General features: G+C 44.0%; 1 protein-coding gene across 5 annotated transcripts in view; it reads right to left on the bottom strand.

Moving 5' to 3' along the window:
• zzef1 (zinc finger, ZZ-type with EF hand domain 1) overlaps positions 1-18940 on the bottom strand; it is a 264244-nt gene that overhangs the window by 27570 nt on the left and 217734 nt on the right. The window lies entirely within an intron of this gene.

Raw genomic sequence — 18940 nt, 5'->3', positions numbered from 1 at the left:
ATAGCAGAGGACAGAGTGTGCATCACAAAAACTACGGAGGTACTCATGAATAACCCATTATTGTAATCAAGGCAATAGCATCCAGATAAATACACTTATTCTGAAAACAAGTCTGTTTTCCCCCCAAAGTGTTCTGCAGAATCACGTGATATTCTCATACCAAAACCCACCATTTAATGCTCTCACCCTTTTCACCACAAAGGAACACAACACAAAGGAACTCAGACACTCTTGTGCTTGAAACAATCAACATTATTTGCAACCTACAGTTTCACAATGAATGAAAACAGCCCCATTATCCTGCAAATCTCTCTATAATCAAATTTATCCAAAGTATTGCTAATGACTAAATTTGATGCTGTCACATTTTAGTAATTGTGTTGGCCTGATAAATGTCAGTATTTAAATTATGCAAATACACTGCTGCAATTTTAGGGAAATGATCTGAGGCGGAGAACAAGTATGATCACCTTGCACTCTACCAAAGTTGACAGGGATCTCAATTTATTCAGGTAAACAGATCTAAAGAGACAATCAGACCTCATCAGATCACGGAATTCAAACTGCTTCCAATAATTAAATGGGAAATGGACAAAAATCCACCTTTTATAATAAATTTAGGATTGTAAATAATCTGAAACATGGAGCTCCTCAGACATCTCTCACATATTTGATTACAAACTGCACTCTACACGATGCTACTGACACATCAGCTGCTGATGCCTGCTCAAAGAATGAGAGCTCTGTGGCAAATGTGCGGGAAGTTTGGGAGAGGGACCAGGCTCAGAAAGGCCAATGAAGAAAGAAAGCTTTTAGCAGCAGAGAGGGGGCGAGGAGAAGGGAGAGTCTTGGGGAAGTGGGGTGCTGCTTGTAACATTGTCACACCCAGTTATCCCTTCCCCATCATCTAAGCAGGTTGAGTTTTATTTGCAACACTTGCTTAAACAATCCAAGCCTTCAAAAGAATCAGGAGGGGAAATTACAAATGTTCTCATGGTCAGGTCCAACTGAATGAAAATAACAAGTTGCAGTGGGATTCACTCTTCACTGTTCTTGAGCAAATGTATTACAGGAAGTGGAAGGCCTTCTTTTCATCAAACATATTATTGCACAGCACACTTTACAATGATGGTTCTACCCTCTCTTCTGATTTACAGATTCCACACTTCCTTGGACATTCTGAAGACTTGAGGATACAGGCAGAGTGAATGCATGCAGGCTTTTTCCCTCAGTTTGGATGAGACTAGAACTAAAGGTCATAGGTTTAGTATGACGTGTGAAGTATTTAAGTGGATCTGATGGGGAACTTCTTCACTTAAGAGAGTGGTGAGAGCGTGGAACAAGCTGCCAGTAGAAATGGTAGATGCAGGTTCAATTGTAACATTTAAGAGAAGTCCCGATAGGTACATGGACTTGATTGGCATGGAGGACTATTCTCTGAGGCCAGGTCAGCATGGACTAATGGCCCATGCATAATGTGTGTCAGTACTCTTTGACTCTATGAGTTGACAAAAGATGAAAAATACTCAGGTCCAAGGAATTCATATTGGAGGCCAAAATGAGGCTCAGTTTTCCTCCCTGATAATATGTTGTCACCTGGCATGGAACAAACAGCATTGCTCGTCAGTTAACAGATGACACCAGAATCCAGTGCTCACTGCTAGTAATTTTGCTAGGGGCAAGTTCAGGTGTTTCAATCTCACACATCACTTCTAGAGCTTCCAGCCTAGAACTGAAGGAGTGCCACATGTTCACTAATGAAATTAGGCCATTGTCTATCAAAGTGCATACAAAGTTTCCACAGCACTATAAGAAAGAGCTCTGGGCAGCATTTCTCCTTTGAGTAGCCTTGAACAAAAACCACAGAATGGATAAGCTGGTTAGCTATCCAATCACAAACAAGAGAAAATCTGCAGCTTTTGGAAATCCAAGCAACACACAAACTGCTGGAAGAACTGAGCAGGCCAGGCAGCGTCTATGGAAAAGAGTCCCAATGAAGGGTCTTGGGCCAAAACGTTGATTGTACTCTGCAGCTTGGCCTGCTGAGTGTGTGTGCCAACTGGTTAGCTACTCCGCATGCTGCTCATCGAACGCTGGCCTCAGAATAGCAACAGGAAACTCTCTCCAACAGCTGCAGTTTCTTTGATTTTCAATTATACATCCTTGGAAGGGACACATGAGACTGTAATCCGGAGCAATTGTCAACTTGCTGAAGAAGCTTAATGGATCAGATAGCATCTGTGGAGGTAGGGTGGCTGGTGCTTCAACTTTTAACCCAAAACGCTGACTATCCTTCTGCCTTCACAGATAAAACAGGAAATGGTTGATTATTTTCACATTTACCAAGACACAGTGAAAACTTTTGTTTGAGCACCAAGCAGGTCATGAACTTTGAGATAATAAAGAAGCAAACAGAGCGCAGAGTAGAGTGTTGCAATTATAGAGAAAGTGCAAGGGCCACGACAGGGTAGATTGGGAGATTGGGTTCGTCTTCAGCATACGAGAGGTCTGTTCAAGAGTCTGATACAACAAGGTCGAAGCTGTCCTCGAGTCCAGTGGTATGTGCTTTCAAGCCCTTTGTACCTCCCAATTGACGGGAGACAGCAGAAGAGAGAATGACCAAGTTGCCTGATGTGCTGTGTTCCTCTAGCAGTTCGTTTTTCCACTGATTCCTGGAAAAACTATTTGTCACATTACTCAATCACAGTGATTATACACAAAAATAAAAGAATATTGGTGGAATTTTGGATAGATTAGAACGGGACAGTGATATGATGCAGAGCTTGGCTGAGAAATGACAGATGGAATTCAATTTGGAAAAGTAAGAAATTATTCCCTTTGGAAAGTTGAAATTGAAAGCAGAGAACCAGGTTAATAGCAGAATTCTTAGCAGCGCAGAGGAATGGAGGGAACTTGTGTTTCATAGCCATAGATCCCTCAGAGTTGCTATGCAAGTTGATAGGGTGTTTAAGAAGATGCACGGTGTGTTGGCCTTCATTATTTGAAGGACTAGGTTCAAAAGCTTCAAGGTAATGTTGCAGCTCTATAAAACTCCGGTTAGACCACACTTGTAGTAATGTGCCCAGTTCAGGTTACCTCATTATAAGGATGAGGAAGCGTCAGACAGTGCAGAGAAAGTTTACAAGGATGCTACCTGGAATATGACCATTATGGCTTATGCCAAAGCATTGCCCTATGAGGGAAGGCTGAGCGAGCTAGGGCTTTTTTCATATGGTTAATACAAAGGACATCATTTTAAGGTGACTGAAATACAAGAGAGATGCCAGAAGTCGATTTATTTATTTACACCCAGAGTGTGATGGGTACATGGAACTCTCTGCCAAGGTGGTGGTGGAGGCAGATACACTCAGGGTATTTAGATAGTCACATGGGTGAAAGAAAAATGGAGGGCTGTGTGGCAGAGAAGCATTACATTGATGTTGGAGCAGGTTAAAAGGTTGGCACATTGCGGGGCAAAGAGCCTGCACCGCATTGTTCTATGTTCTAAATGCAGATGCATCTCACACACATGCAAAAATACTGGTGGTGAAGACTTGTACTGCATTCTGTAATCCCATGTTTGTGTCACACTGAGATCATTCTGGTGGGATACAAGTAATTTGAGATATAAAATAAGCACATTTTGGTAACCTTGCTTCTGTGGTTCCAAAAGCTTTCTTTTCAAAGCATAGCTTATGACCTTTAATCGGAAGTGAGATAACCTAGAGATGAATTGTGTTAAGTTCCAGAGACAGGGGATCGCAAGAGTTGAAAAATGGGGCCCTGTGCCTTGAGCTTTCACGGGGCTGTGGTAGAACAAAACAAGAGCCCAAACACAGACATCAGAGTGGGAGTAGGATGGGGAATCAAAGTGACAGACCACTAGACACTCAGGGTCACCTTTAAGGATTTAACTGAGGTGTTACGGAGGATAATTACACAATCTGCAGCATTTAATTTCTTTGATGCAGAGATCACAGAATAAGCACCATACTAAATTGGAGAAGACACAAATGAATCAATCTTTCACCTGGAAGGAATGTTAGGGTCCCTAGAGAATGGGAAGGGATAGAAGAACAGATGTTGCATCTCCTGCATAGAGTCAGAATGTTTTACTCTGCAAAAATAACTCTTCAGCTGACTGTCTAAACTAATTTCATTTGCCTGCATTGGGTCCATAACCTACTATGCCTTGCCTCTCTTAAGCATCTGGCAACATGCCTCTGAACTGTACAGATTACTCCTTCTATTTTGTTGTTATAAGCCTATTGAACAATCCCCTAGTTGACTCTTGACCTCACAATCTATCTTGTTATGACCTTGCATCTTATTGCTACATGTACTGCACGTTCTCTGTAAATCTTCCATTGTTTTCCATTGTAGTACCTCAATGCATTGTAATGAGATGCTCTGTATGGATAGCATGGAAATGAGACTATAATAAATCAATTTTCCAATGCAACCATATCCACCTTAGTGTGGCAACCAGATCTCCACACAATCCTTAAAGCAGATGTTTTATAAAACTGCAAAATAGCCTCCCAGCTTCTATATTCTAGGCTTGAATCCATGAAGGCAAGCATGCCATATGCCTTCTTCCAGACTCTACCTGTCTTATCATCATCAGGCAACTGTAGATTTGAACTTCAATGTCTCTCTGCTCATCAGCATTCTTCAGTCCCCACTATTTATCATACATGTTCCCCCCCATTTGACTTTACAAAATGCATCACATTGCACTTACTGGATTAAACTGCAGCTATTAGTGCTCTGCCCAATGGCCATCTGATCTATATCCTGCTTTATCCTGAGGCAATTTTCCTCTTTATACACAGCACAGCCAACTTTCCTGTCTTCCACAAAGAAACTAATCATACCTCTTACATTAATGTGCAAGTCACATTCACACACAAGGGTCCCAGAAAAGAACAGTGTGGTACACCTCTGATCAGAGACTTCCTTCCACCACTATCCTCTGCCTCCAATCACAAACCCAGTTTTGGACCACTAAACCATGTTGTTTTTAATCACATCTGCCTTAACCTTCTGAACCACACAGGACCGTGTCATGTGCCCTAAAGTCCATAATGTCTACCATTTTGCCTTCAATCTTCATAGCTACTTCAAAAAATGGAGATTTGTTGGGCAGTTTCATACTATGTGAAGTGGAGAGGGTACTGGTGGAATTGGAAGAACACTGCCGAGGGAACAGTCTTTTGGAAATACTGAAAGGGAAGGGAGGGTGGTAGCAGTACGATGGAGGTTGCAGAAATTACACATGCTGATTGTGGAAACTGGTGGGGTGCAATATGATGACAAGTGGAACCCCAACAATATGACAGCTGGAAGGAGAGGGCATGAGTGCAGAGTGTTGGAAATAGAAATAGGTCAACATCAGAGGGAAACTGAGGGCAAAGCACTGTACTTAAATCACTTCAAGATAATTATCTCTATTCACTGGCAAACCTTCAAGAGAATAAAAGCAACAGATTCATGCTGGCAAGATTCTTGACATGGCCATCACGAGAGAGAATGACCAGCTTGTTTCCAAACCAACAGCAGGAACTGATCAACAAGAGACTCCAGACATACCAGAGACTTTGGATAATTGTAAACACAATAACCTCTAGACAAACAGCAAACTGGTCTTCTTATCAAAGCCCCTACCACATGGTTAGGTCTGCACATCGTATAAGCAAAACAAGAAACATTGTATTAAATAACCCTGTATATGGTCCAGAAAGTAAAACGTAATTCAACTGCTTTTCAAACCATATATGAACTGATGAACTGTGGTTACAGGAGCATCAGTTTTTACAGCACAAAGGGGAACTGGCCAATAGTCTCAAAATCAGGAGCTCCCAATCTGGGGTCCATGGCATAAAAAAGGTTGGGAAAGCCTGCTCTAAAAGACTCAAGTGCAATAAAGGTATCTACTTGTGTTCAAGGATAGTATGGAAGTGAAATATCAGTTCTGAATCCTGAAGTAATAGGTTCAAATGGAGCACTTAACTGTAATATACATACAGAAAAGCTGTAGCAAGCCCCAGTAGACTAGCAGGTTACAAAAACCAATCCCAATTCAATGCTGATGATAATTATCAACCTGAAATATCAGCTGTTTCTCTTTGCATGGATACTGTTTGAACTGCTGAGTGTTTCCAACATTCTGTTTTTGTTTCAGAACTTTTGCATCTGCAGTGTTTTGCTTTCTACTCCAGATTTGGTCGCGCTCAAATATTACTGTGAATGATAAGGTAATGCATTTGAATGGAAATGGGTTGCATGCTGGAGCAGATGCAGCACAAGGCCAGAATCTTTCAGTCTATGCAAGATCATAACTATTCAATATTCAAATTCTGCTGAGGTTATACCATGCATGACATTTCCAATGATGAATAAACACACTGATTCTGGAAAGGCAGCAGGGCTTGCTAAAACACCATAATGGATACGTGACTGGATGAACGATAGTGATACCTCGCTTACAGCTCTGGCATCTCCTACAGAGCTGTTGAAACCAGTGGCCAGCACGCTGCTTCATCCCCACTCACAACCAACTCCATCATTTGCTTCTGTTCTCAGATATGGTTTCCCAATGATCATAATTAGTTGCTAGGGCTTTCGTATTCCTTTTACTAACAGATTATATTGGAGCTCTGGGGACCAAGCTACTTACTCTTTGGTTTGATCCACTTACCCACTGTTGCTGGAAATGCAGCCATCTCTCAACCTGTGCACTTTCCCAACTTAGCAAAGTCTCCTTGCTGAATGCTGGAATGTTTGGCCCCGTTGATTCTGAGAGGAGAGTTGCACTAGAAACAACTTCTTTTCAGGGGATGCCTAGTATACGCCACAGACATTAAAGCTGGATGTTGTTAAGCTTCCATTTTTTGACAGTTGTCAGTAGCCTATGTTCCTCTACTGTGTAACAATGTGGTAAGAGTCAAGGTCATCCAAATTGGCACTTTACTCCCACAGCTGAGTTTATTAGTTGTCCATGCATGCTTTGTTATCAAAGTCATTCCAAGATAGCTACATCTATTCACTGCTTTCAATGGCATGCTTTTAAATCTGATCACAGGTAGAACCTTGCCCCATAACAATAGTCTTCTGGACACTAACAGTGTGGGAGAACATGGGGCAGGATGGTAAAGAAGAACCATTATCTACCGACATGGATCTTCAATCCAGAGAACCAGAGCAGCAACGTCAGTACGGAGGAGTTTATTTTTTAATAATATTTTTATCTTAACTTTCAGTCAGAGCAACTGGGAAAGCCTTTGATCTGATCACATCTAAAAATGTTATCTAATTAATTCTTCATGGAAAATGCAAGTTGGGAATGCAGGAACAAAAATGACAAAAAGACTGAGAACAAATCAAAAACACAAGATACTGGAAATCTATAGCAAGACACACACACATAATGCTGGATGAACTCAGTAGGTCAGGCAGCTGCTATGGAGGAATAAATGGTCAATGTTTTGGACTAAGACTCTATTAGGACTGGAAAGGAAAAGGGAATAAGTTGGGGGAAGGGGAAGGAGTACATGCTGGCAGGTGATAAGTGAGATCAGGTGAGTGGAAGAGGGGAATGTACTGAAAAGCTGGGAGGGGATGGGTGGAAGAGCTAAGGCCAAAGAAGGAATACAACAGCAGAGGATAGTGGACATGGGAGAAAGGGAAGGAGGAAAGGAACGGAAGGTGGTGATGGGCAGGTGAGAAGGAGCAAGAGGGTAACCAAAATAAGGAAAGGAAAAGAAGAGGAGGGAGAAATCTCTGTCCATGAACTCCTTTACTACCACAAAGAAACCAAACACAGAGTGGAGGATCAGCACCTCATATTCTGTCTGGGTAGCCTCCAAAATAATGGCAAGAACATCAATTTCGCTAACTTCCAGTAATTTCTCCCCCTCCCTCCTCTCTTTTTCCATTTACCATTCCTCCTGCCCACCTTCCCCATAACCTGGTCTCACCTATCTCCTGCCAGCTCGAATTCCTCCCTTTTCCCCTTATCTTCTTATTCTGGCTTCTGCCCCCTTCCTTTCCAAATCTTAAAAAGGGTCTCAGCCTGAAATGTTAACTATTTATTCCCTCCATAAACACCACCTGATTTGCTGAGTTCCTCCAGCATTTTAAACAAGCCCTGTAATCATCTGTAATCAACTGTAATCATCGCCTTAAACTATCAAACCATCCAGGACACATCGTTGTCAGGAAATTAAGTGATAGTTGTAATCCATGGGTATAGTCGAATTCCTCCAAGAGCCAAGACCCATCCCTCTAATGGTGTCATGCTGTGGTGAGTGCCACTAAAAATGACTACAGTTGAGTTTGCTGGCTCCACTGAAATTTTTCTGTGTAGATTATTGGATTTGTTTAAGCATTAAACCAATTAGGTTGCAATACTTTAAAATCACAAAACGCAACTTCAGCATTTCTTTCAGGTGTCATTTAGAAGTGCTTGACTTTGCAATGTGAAAAATGACTATCCTCTGAAGCCACTGCACTAGCTATGAAGCTCATTGAAACAACCTGTTGTATTTGAAATTATCACCAGGCATCGCGGTGGCTCACCTCTAGGCAGAGCCAGTGTTTGCTTGCTAATCAGATATTTTTGCACTTATCATATTCAAAATTGAGGATTTCACATTCCTTTGACTAACAATCTTAAAATGGAGCTCTCAATTCTTTCCTAGGTTTTGTATTAGCTCCTACATTTACAGCACATTGAGAACTGCCAGTTTAACAGTGTTCACCTAAGAAACATTTTCATTCTTCTCATTGTTCAAATGGTTTACAACAGTAATTCATCATTGCAAATGCAGAACATGTACATGTTACTAGTTCTAGTATGCAACCACTGACGCCAGACAGATAATCTCTGAAGAGTATTGGTAATGGCTGGGGTCACCCGTCTTGTAAAGACACTGCCCAGAAGGTGGAAATGGCAAGCCATTCTGTAGAAAAATTTTGCCAATAACAACCATGGTCAAAAAGGCCATGATTGCCCATGTCATATAACATGGTACTTAATGATGATGTCATACAGCATAGCACAAAATGACATTGAAGTTCATTTCTCAGCATAAATCAAGTCACAGCTTATAAGTAAATTTTCAAATTATGTTAATCCTTTATTTAGAAGTTTTCCTTTGTGCAACCTCTTGAAGACTTTCAATCTGTAGGACCTTGAAAGACAAGGGAATCTTACAGAGTCCCTCTTAATTCATACAAAATACTCTTTCCATTGCTGCCTCTAACTGCTTCAACTCCACTACATTTTAAATGCAGATCATTCCTGTGAACATGTTTGTTCACAGGAATAAAAAAATTCTTTATATTGTTCAAGATGAAGCTCTCACATGGCATTTACTATCTTGAATACCTCCAAGCTCACCTCATGAGATGCCTTCTATTGAAGATGAAAATACAAACCTTTCGAGTCTTTGCCGATACTTTAGATTCAACACATGAGATCAGCTTTATTTCATTTTGTTGCATTGTCTACAAGCTTTAAATAACTGGATTGTGTCTCTATATGTTGTACTCAAGGTGCAGTCTGACCAAAGAACTGGACAGTTTTTGAGCATAACATCCAAGACCTGGATATACCTTGGTCAACCATACAAGTGCTAACTTTTCAGCTTCTATAGGTTACTGGAGGCAATTAAATATTCTACAGCTTAATAGACTTTTCAATATCCAGTGCAGTGAAACTGTATTCAAACAGAAGACTGCAGGAAAGCAGTGCCTATGGAAAACTATTACCACCGGTCCAATTTATTGCTTCTGTCCAACAGGAATACCCACATGAGCCCAAATTCAAAATTTGTTGAGGAAGTGCAAATGTGGAGCTGGATCCGCTCCTCCTTTGTAAACCAGAATCACAAATTGATTTGCACATTGTAAATGTTTCCCTGAGGCACCAGAGCTTCCAGTCACAATTTACTTAGTGGCAGTGAGAATAAACAAGCTCAACTGACTAAATAAAAGATTAATGCTCTCACTGTCAAGAGAGTCTGCAGCAACTGTGATTTCTTTTGGAATCTGAAATGACATGTGTAGCATCAGATAGCAATTCCAGCAGGCTGACTCCCCACTTTTACAGGTTATGGAGCAGCTTTGAACTTACTGCCTGGACACCAATTGTGAAGTTCAGCTTCAAGACTGACCTGTGTCATTAGGGTCCAACCAAGGAAGTCCCTAGAGATCCCAAGGGATCCCAATGGGCTCTGCAGTCAGTTAGAGACTTGTACCAGCTTGAAGCTGATCTAGATTGGCTAATGCTAAGCCTTCCTATTTCAACAACACAGGAAAAAATATAAATCAGTAATTTTGGATGGAAATACTCACAGTTTGGTTATGTGGTGATGATATTTCACCTCTCTCCTAATTGCTTTGCCAAGGACAAATTTGATGATTTCTCTGCCATCAGCTCCACAAAATCATTACTCAACTAACACTGCTTAGCTATACATCAACATTTTATGATTTAGTCTACAAGGGAACAAAATAATTTCTGATGACAGTAGACAGGGTGGGATTGTGAACTGTTGAGGAAGATGGAGACAATTTCACAGTGAGAGTGGAGTGCACAAGTAGGCAAAAACACAGAGCAATGTAGAAAAATGTGATGTAATTCAATATGGAAGGGAAATATGGTGTTAGATTGTGAAATATGGATACATGAAGAGACTTGGGTGTTATTGTACAACTGGCACTAAGAGCAAACACACAGGATACATTGCACTTCAGAACAAGATTTGAGTACAAGGGCAATATTTTGCTAGAGTTCCACAAGCCCTTAGAGAAACCTTGACTATTGTGCAGTACTTTGAATCTCTATGGATATATATGCCATCGAGGGAGTGTAATAAGGGAGTTTACCAGACTAATTCCTGGGAAAGTAAGGAAAGATTACATTCACGCAAACACTTCCGCCACCTCCAATGGGATCCCACTACCAAGCACATCTTTCCCTCTCCCCCCACCCCCCCGCTTTCTGCTTTCTGCAGGATCGCTCCCGACACGAATCCCTTGTCCATTCCTTCCCACCAATCTCCCTCCTGGCACTTATCCTTGTAAGCGGAACAAGTGCTACACCTGCCCTTACACTTCCTCCCTCACCTCCATTCAGGGCCACAGATAGTCCTTCCAGGTGAGGAGACTCACCTGTGAGTTGGCTGGTGTGGTATACTGCGTCCGGTGCTCCCAGTGTGGCCTTTTATATTTTGGTGAGACCCGACACAGACTGGGAGACTGTTTCGCTGAACAACTACGCTCTGTCCGCCAGAGAAAGCAGGATCACCCAGTGGCCACACATTGTAATTCCACGTCCCATTCCCATTCTGATATGTCTATCCATGGCCTCATCTACCATCAAGATGAAGTCACATTCAGGTTGGAGGAACAACACCTTATATTCTGTCTGGGTAGCCTCCAACCTGATGGCATGAACATTGATTTCTCTAACTTCCATTAATGCTCCTCCTCGCCTTCTTACCCCATCCCTGATTTATTTCCTCCCTCCTTTTTTCCCTCTCTGTCCATCACTCTTTGCCTGTTCTCCATCTCCCTCTGCTGCTCCCCTCCCCCTTTCTTTCTCCCTAGGCATCCCATCCCATGATCCTTTCCCTTCTCCAGCTCTGTATCCTTTTTGCCAATCACTTTTCCAGCTCTTAGCTTCATCCCACCCCCTCTTGTCTTCTCCTATCATTTCGCATTTCCCCCTCCTACTTTCAAATCTCTTACTATCTTTTCTTTCAGTTAGTCCTGACAAAGGGTCTTGGCCCAAAACATCAACTGTACTTCTTCCTATAGATGCTGCCTGGCCTGCTGCGTTCCACCAGTAGGTTTGAGTAGGTTTCTATTCATTACAATTTAGGAGGAGGAAACTTAATCTAATTGAAACACAAAGAATTCTGAGAGATGCAGACAAACTCAATGCAGGGAGCTCAGGGGTTCCCAAACCTTTTTATGCCATGAACCCCTACCATTAACCAAGGGGTCCATGGACCCCAGGTTGGGACCCCTACCATAAGCTGGAGAATATAGAATGAATATTCAGTCAGGTGATGGGGTAAGAGATTTAAAAATATGAAGTGGAGAAACATATTCTCAGAGGGTGGTGAACCTGTGAAATTTCCTGTAGAGAGGGCTTAGGGGGCCAAGTTCTAGAATACATTTAAGAAAGATATATACGTAGATGCTAAAGGCATCAAAGTGTATGGGAGAGGCCAGGAATATGCTATTGAGACAGAGGATCGGCTACAATTGTACAACATACTCAGAGGGCTGAATGACTATTCCTGCTCCCGTCTTGTCTAATGTTTCAAATCAATTGTTAAGGTTTCAGGCATCAAGCTAATTTCGAAAAGTTTCTGTATAATTTAGGCAATATAATAGTACAATTCTAGTATTGAGTTTCCATGTAATTTTATTATTTATACATGAAACTATTTATTTTAAACTGAATATTGTGGTCATGAAATGCAATTTACCACTTGAAAACAAATGGTTAAACGTGTACAAACAAGCTGGAGGAACTCAGTAGGTCGGGCAGCATCCGTGGAAACGAGCAGTCAACGTTTTGGGCCGAGACCCTTCGTCAGGACTGGGGTGGGGGGGGGCAGGGGCCCTGTAAAGAAGGTGGGGGGAGGATGGAAGGTGCAGGTGAAAAACCAATCAGAGGAAAGATCAAGGGGTGGGGGAGGGGAAGCAGGGAGGGGATAGGCAGGAAAGGTGAAGAAGGAATGTAAGGGGAAAGCACTATGGGTAGTAGAAGGCGGCAGAATCATTAGAGAGGTGATAGGCAGCTGGAAGAGGAGGCAGAGTGAAAGTGTGATAGGGGAAGGGAGAGGGAGGGAATTACCAGAAGTTGGAGAATTCGATGTTCATACCAAGGGGCTGGAGACTACCCAAACGGTATATGAGGGGTTGCTCCTCCAACTTGAGTTTGGCCTCATCATGGCAGTAGAGGAGGCCATGTATGGACATATCCTCCCCACAGATCTCCGACCTGGTACTTATCCCTGCAAGCGTAAGTGCTACACCTGTCCCTACACCTCCTCTCTTACCACCATTCAGGGCCCCAAACAGTCCTTCCAGGTGAGGCAACACTTCACTTGTGAGTCTGTTGGGGTAATCTATTGCATCTGGTGCTCCCAGTGGGGCCTCCTCTACATCGTCGAGACCCAACACAGATTGGGGGACAGCTTCGTCAAGCACCTACACTCCGTCTGCCACAACAGACAGGATCACCCGGTTGACACCCACTTCAACTGAGTTTCACATTCCCATTCGGATGTAATTAGTTTTGCTACAATAAGTGTATGGGACATTGGAAAGAAATGTTGAATTTCCCCATGGCGATGAATAAAGTATCTATCTATCTATGTCCATACACGGCCTCCTCTACTGCCATGATGAGGCCAAACTCAGGTTGGAGGAGCAACATCTCATATACCGTCTGGGTAATCTCCAGCCCCTTGGTATGAACATCGAATTCTCCAACTTCCGGTAATTCCCTCCCTCTCCCTTCCCCCAACCCACTTTCACTCTGTCTCCTCTTCTAGCTGCCTATCACCTATCTCATGATTCTGCCTTCTTCTACTACCCATAGTGCTTTCCCCCTACATTCCTTCTTTACCTTTCCTGCCTATCCCCTCCCCCACCCCTTGATATTTCCTCTGATTGGTTTTTCACTTGGCACCTACCAGCCTTCTCCTTCCCCCTCCCCCCACCTTCTTTATAAGGTCCCTGCCCCCTCCCTCTTCAGTCCTGACGAAGGGTCTCGGCCCAAAACGTTGACTGCTCGTTTCCACGGATGCTGCCCGACCTGCTGAGTTCCTCCAGCTTGTTTGTATGTGTTGAGTTGACCACAGCATCTGCAGTGTACTTTGTGTTTACAAATGGTTAAACATGTTTGTCAGTAAATGCCAAAACGGTGAAAGACAAATTTAGCCTGTGTTCAATGATTCTATTTTCAACATGTCTAACATTAAAAGTACTGTTAAAAGAACATTGCATCTTCTGAGAGGAATTTTCATCAAGTTCAAGGACTTTAGGGAGAGGTTGAGTTGCTACCTGGGTAGGAGGAGGACTATGAACAATTACATATTCATTCAACTGAATTCAAGCAACAATGTTTTACTGCCAGTGCTCACATGAACACAAAAGTGACATTTTTGGAGATGCATTCACATAAAGGCACTACATAAACACAAGCTATAACCATATAACATATAACAATTACAGCACGGTGTTACGAATGAAGGGAGCAAAGTCGCCCCCCCCCTTTTTGAGAATCGCAAAATCGCTATTATTTCAGGTCTGATACCCAAAAAATGAGAGAGAGAGACGCAGGATCACAGCAAAGGCAGTTGTTATAGACAACGCAGAATACACAACAAGGTGGAATGTCTCCTAACAAACGCGGAACGGAACCACTGATTACTGCTATTGTCTCTTGGAGAAGGAATTGTATATTGAGTACTGTAATATTCATTGAAACCCCTCAGGGGACAACCAGAGTGGTCTGGTTGAGGGATTGCATCATCCCAACCTGATTGACATCTGAGACCCCGTGAGTGAGGATAAAAGTCGGGTCTGGGGAACAACCCCTTTAGACGCACCAGGAGAAACGCTAGAAATCCAGTGACAGCGTTTTATAGCGAAAGCCGGTGAGAGCTCGTGTGCATCCTCTCTTGCCTGGGTGGCGGGCTCATCACGGAAGAATGGTTTAGCTAAAGGAGAGGTCATACTTGAACGGCCACAACAACGAGACACCGACGGATCGAAATCAAAAAGGAAGGTTGGCAAAAACAATAGTGGTAACTGTTCCCATTCTTCTATCTCTCTCTCTCCCTCCAACAATTGCAACCCAGCGACAAACAAACACTGGAGCCTGTGTGAACTGAAATGAACTTTATATTTCCATCGGACAATTCATTGTCCCCTAGACAACGATAGAGCTTATTTCTTATTGATTATTATTATTATACTCGCACTTTTAGGTTTAGTATTGACGACGTATATTATCTGTATGTTTGCATTGATATTACTTTTGTGTATTTTTACTAATAAATACTGTTAAAAATAGTATCACCAGACTCCAACGGATGCCTCTATCTTTGCTGGTAAGTAACCCAGTTACAGGGTTCGTAACAACGGAAACAGGCCATCTCAGCCGAACGCTTACTCTCACCAAGTCCCACCTACCTATATAACCATATAACAATTACAGCACGGAAACAGGCCATCTCGGCCTGTTGTATATCTATTAAAGAACATAGCACTTGGTGTTCATAGTTAGAAAGAAGTAAAACGATTTATTTACTGATTTGGGAGTGTTATAATCAGACTGGAAACTAGTGGGAGTCACTGTAGAAATACGAAGGCAGAGCACCTTGACTGAGTTGATACAGCAACACCTGTCCATTGTACTAGAGCTAGCTGTAAAATACCTGCTCTCCATCAGTTCATCAAATACAGTACACAGGAGAGTACAGAGACAGGCTGTCCCACTGCCTCACTGCTCCAGGGAACAGGTTTATTCCTGAACTCCAGGGGGAGTTTGTACATTCCTCTCAGATCATCTTGATTTTCCTGGGGGGCTGCACTTCCCCTGCACATCCCAAAGAGCTGCATTTGAGTAAATGGCTGTTGTAAATTATACTTGAGAATTAGCATGGATTTGATACACGTGATAATAAATCACAGTGAAACAAGTCGGGGATCGGGAGGGAGGGGTGAATATTTTACAGTGAAACAAGTCGGGGATCGGGAGGGAGGGGTGAATATTTTACAGTGAAACAAGTCGGGGATCGGGAGGATGGGTGAATATTTTACAGTGAAACAAGTCGGGGATCGGGAGGATGGGTGAATATTTTACAGTGAAACAAGTCGGAGATCGGGAGGGAGGGGTGAATATTTTACAGTGAAACAAGTCGGGGATCGGGAAGGAGGGGTGAATATTTTACAGTGAAACAAGTCGGGGATCGGGAGGGAGGGGTGAATATTTTACAGTGAAACAAGTCGGGGATCGGGAGGGAGGGGTGAATATTTTACAGTGAAACAAGTCGGGGATCGGGAGGGAGGGGTGAATATTTTACAGTGAAACAAGTCGGGGATCGGGAGGATGGGTGAATATTTTACAGTGAAACAAGTCGGGGATCGGGAGGATGGGTGAATATTTTACAGTGAAACAAGTCGGAGATCGGGAGGGAGGGGTGAATATTTTACAGTGAAACAAGTCGGGGATCGGGAGGGAGGGGTGAATATTTTACAGTGAAACAAGTCGGGGATCAGGAGGGAGGGGTGAATATTTTACAGTGAAACAAGTCGGGGATCGGGAGGGAGGGGTGAATATTTTACAGTGAAACAAGTTGGAGATTGGGAGGGATGGGTTTGACAAAGAACACACTGACTGGTCTTGGTCTGGCAAAAAGCTATGGGTCTGAAAAAATAAGTCATTCCAGTAAAACTACACCCTCTGAATGCACTAAAATACAACTGCTACCAAACATACTCAAAGATAACTCAAAAGATACTGCCATTTTCAACAAGTCACAAACCATACTTACAATGCAAATAATTTTAGCAATTAATGTCAGATAGCATGCTCTACCAGTCTGTTATCGCCAGTACAATCTTCTATGCGGCAGTGTGCTGGGGCAATGGCATCAACACGGGTGATGTCAACAGGCTGAATAAAGTTTTTGGAGTTAAAAGTAGTTTATAGGAGTCAAACTGGACACACTGGAGGCTGTGGTAGAACAAAATCGATGGAAAATCCTGGCAATTCTGGACAATGTTTGTCAGCTCCTGCATGCCACCTTGGTTGAACAGAGGAGCACTTTTAGTAATAAACTAGAACAACTACGCTGCTCCGAAGAGCGCTATATGATCCCACCCTCCGCCATTAGGCTCTATAATGAGTCAACCTATAGCAGGGGAAGTGATAACCCTGTACTGTTAGACTCTTTGTAGTAACTTATATCTTACTCTTTCTTACTTCTCTTCTAATATTTGTAATGCTGTGTGACACTGTAATTTCCTTTGGGGTCAATAAAGTATTGTGGCGACCCACATTCTGCGCAGGCGAACCGGCTCACAAACAGCTAGCGCGCGGGGGGAGACTTTGGTAATGCACCTCTGATGTCATTTCTGCCCGGAGAGGGCGGGCGCTAGGGATTAAATGCCAGCGCCGCGAAGTTTGAATAAACTAGTCTCGAAATGACTAACCGACTGTGTGTTGTTATTTCAGCGCTGTGTGTAGCACATCGCTACATTGGTGACCCCGACGGTCCAAACGGGATTTGGACCAAAGATGACTGACTCTTCATCTGTTCACGCAGTTTTGCTAAAACTGCCGACTTTCTGGACGCTATGACCACGCGATTTGTTCAGCCAAGCAGAAGCCCAGTTCCAGATTTGGCAGATATCTTCTGATTCCACGCGTTACTATCACGTGGTGAGCGCCCTTGACCAGGAGACGGTCGCCCAGGTTGCGGATTTCATACAGTCACCCCCGGAAGAAGGCAAATGTGAAGCATTCAAAGCGCTGCTCTTTGGGACTTTTGGCCTCTCACGGCGTGAGCTGGGTGCCCACCTGCTTCACCTGGGCGGTTTGGGAGACAGACTGCCGTCAGCATTGATGAACGAGATGCTGTCCCTGGCTGACGGACACAAGCCCTGCCTCATGTTCGAGCAAGTGTTCCTAGAGCAACTGCCCGAGGACATACATCTGCTGCTGGCCGACACAGATTTCAGCGACACCCGGTAGGTGGCGGCCTGGGCAGACGTGCTGTGGAAAGCCAAGAGGGAGAGTGTGGCATCCGTCAGTCAGATTACCAGGCCACGTGCCCAACAGCAGACCAGACCAGGCCCGGCAGGAGTGAGGAGGACAGTGAACAGTGGTGTTTCTACCACCTGTGGTGGGGCACAAAAGCCCGCCGTTGTCGCCCGCCCTGCAAGGGCCAGGGCCAGCTGCCACTAATGACTATGGCGGCTGGCCACCAGGACAGCCTCTTGTATGTCTGGGACAAACAGTCGGGATGCCGCTTCTTGGTCGACACCAGAGCAGAAATCAGCGTTTTGCCCCCAAAGGGGTACGACACCCGCAACCGGAAGCCAGGACCCACCCTGAGGGCCACAAACGGCAGCACGATACGGACCTACGGCACCTGCACAATACAGCTGCAGTTCAGCGCCAGCTTGCGAGCTCACAGCCTGCTGGTCGACTTGCAAGGGAAAAGACTGGTACATGCCGAGACTTTCCAGACGTTCTCCCTGGTTGAAGCCAAGTTGCCGGCCCCACACCTGGACTCCATCACGCTGTCGGACAATGAATTCACCAGAATCCTGGTGGACTTTCCATCGATTCTGGCACCGCAGTTCACGACAGCCATGCCCTGACACGGGGTACAGCACCACATCCTGACCAAGGGACCACCCCTCCACGCCCGCACACGAAGGCTCCCCCCGGAAAAGCTCCGCCTGGCGAAGGAGGAGTTCAAGAGGATGGAGGAATTGGGGGTCGTACGGAGGTCCGACAGCCCATGGTGCCCAAAGCAGCTGGGGGTTGGAGACCATGCGGCAACTACCGCAGACTGAACGAGGCTACAACTCCAGACCACTACTCCGTGCCGCACATACAGGACTGCAGCAAACCTGCATGGGGCAAAAATCTTTTCCAAAGTAGACCTCGTCCGGGGGTACCATCAAATCCCGGTGCACCCTGAAGACATCCCCAAAACAGCACTCATCACCCCGTTCAGCCTGTTCGAGTTCCTCCGAATGCCGTTCGGTCTGAAGAATGCCGCACAGACATTCCAGCGGCTAATGGATGCGGTGGGACGCAACCTGGACTTTGCGTTCATCTATTTGGACGACATCCTTATAGCCAGCAGTAGTCGTCAGGAGCATCTGTCCC

Source organism: Hemitrygon akajei, chromosome 8 (assembly GCF_048418815.1).
Source record: "Hemitrygon akajei chromosome 8, sHemAka1.3, whole genome shotgun sequence".
Taxonomy (NCBI): Eukaryota; Metazoa; Chordata; class Chondrichthyes; order Myliobatiformes; family Dasyatidae; genus Hemitrygon; species Hemitrygon akajei.
Note: the sequence above shows the minus strand (reverse complement) of the source record. Positions and strands in the feature narration are given on the sequence as shown.